Below are 292 nucleotides of genomic sequence, written 5' to 3' on the forward strand. Positions count from 1 at the left end.
AACTTCTGCCTCACCAGTTCCGCCTTTCTCTGGGTCCCCCACCCACAGTGCCTGCCTGGGGCTGCAGAGCCCTGGGGAAACCGGCCAGTCCAGGGCTGGGCACAGCAAGCTGCACCCTCCGCAGTCTTCATCGGCTTAACAATACCTCTCTTCCCTGCAAAGTCTGGAGTTGCAGCGTCTGAGCAGAGGGGAGGAAATCCTGGCTGGCCCTGGGTGTGCGGCAGCAAAGAGGGAGGAGGGGGGGGCCGATGCTGCTGCTGGGAAAATGCTCCAGGGTAATTAAGCTGGGGCG

This window comes from Buceros rhinoceros, unplaced genomic scaffold (assembly GCF_000710305.1).
Source record: "Buceros rhinoceros silvestris isolate BGI_N320 unplaced genomic scaffold, ASM71030v1 scaffold27815, whole genome shotgun sequence".
In the NCBI taxonomy this organism is placed as follows: Eukaryota; Metazoa; Chordata; class Aves; order Bucerotiformes; family Bucerotidae; genus Buceros; species Buceros rhinoceros.